This window comes from Geospiza fortis, unplaced genomic scaffold (genome assembly GCF_000277835.1).
Source record: "Geospiza fortis unplaced genomic scaffold, GeoFor_1.0 scaffold66, whole genome shotgun sequence".
In the NCBI taxonomy this organism is placed as follows: Eukaryota; Metazoa; Chordata; class Aves; order Passeriformes; family Thraupidae; genus Geospiza; species Geospiza fortis.
The window spans coordinates 1,399,983-1,401,216 of record NW_005054312.1 but is presented as its reverse complement, the minus strand read 5'-3'; positions in this window follow the sequence as shown (position 1 = coordinate 1,401,216).

Sequence of the window (1,234 nt, the reverse complement as noted above, 5' to 3'; positions counted from 1 at the left end):
AACACAATTACTCTCAACCAAATTACCTTTGCCCTCATATTCCCGACCATCCCCTTTCTTGGTTGCTTAGCAGGCAGCCTCTTGGCAGGCTGCTCTTGAAGCACTTGGCAGTCTTGAACAGCTGCTGTAGGCCCTGCGCGGGGAGTGGTTAAACGCTGCTCCTTATACTAGAGACAGGCACAGCACAGTGCTTTGGAAAGGGCAACTGGAGATGCTCACCTAAACATCCTCAGGGAAACACTCGCAACTTTTAGTGGGGCTTTTAATCAAAACAGAGACAAATATTAAGTGTACAAAGTGTTTCAAATGCTCTCCTGTGAAAGCATCTGTGTGGATACAGAAGCACTTTGCCCAGCCTTAAAGATCAGGTAAGGAGAACACAAAATCTTTCCCCTATTTCCTTTCCATCCCTAGGCATAAAATTAAAATGACATGTTTCTCTGAACTGACATTTCTTTGTCTGAATCTTTGTTGTTTGTTTAGCATCACTCAGAGGCATGGGAAATCTCCACTGAGGCTGTCTGATTGGTGAGTAAAATTGGATTGTTAGTAGCTTTTCCTGTCACCATGATTTTGTAAGTATAGGCAAATCTCTGCAAAAAGAGATTTCTTTTTCAGAGTTGATTGGATTTTTTATTTGTTTATATATTTAGAAATTGACATCAAATATTTTAAGGCATAAACTGAGACATTGTTTAGCTTTTCAAATCATACTGTGATGAAATGAATCTACAGAGGATTTTTTTGGCAGCCTATTCATTGGTATGGCTTTCCTCGGTTAAGAAGTTGATGTTACAGGGATTCAGGTGCCTGAAATGAAATGACAATGGCTTTCATTCACTTTCTGACTTTATTAAGGGTGGTATGCATCTTGATTCTTCTAATCTCAATACAGTTTGCATCTACATAGGATTTTGTCAAATTTCAAACATTTCAGCAGAAGTTTTATCCTCAGGCTAGATATCTGCCTGAGGATATTTTTAATCCCTTTGAGCAAAAATAATTTATTGATTTTTATACAGGAAATCTGTGTTCTTTTTTCTTCCCTTAAATTATTCCAGCGACCTTTTCTCTAAGAACTTCAGGTACATTGCAGATTTTGAAATAAGCCTTTCAAAAACGAGGTTAAGAGTTTCCTCTTGTACATTCTCAGTGGAACCTCTTCTGCACAGGAGAATAAACAATTCATTTTAAAGAACAAGCATGAGCAAGATTTCTAGGGAAAAATTGTTGG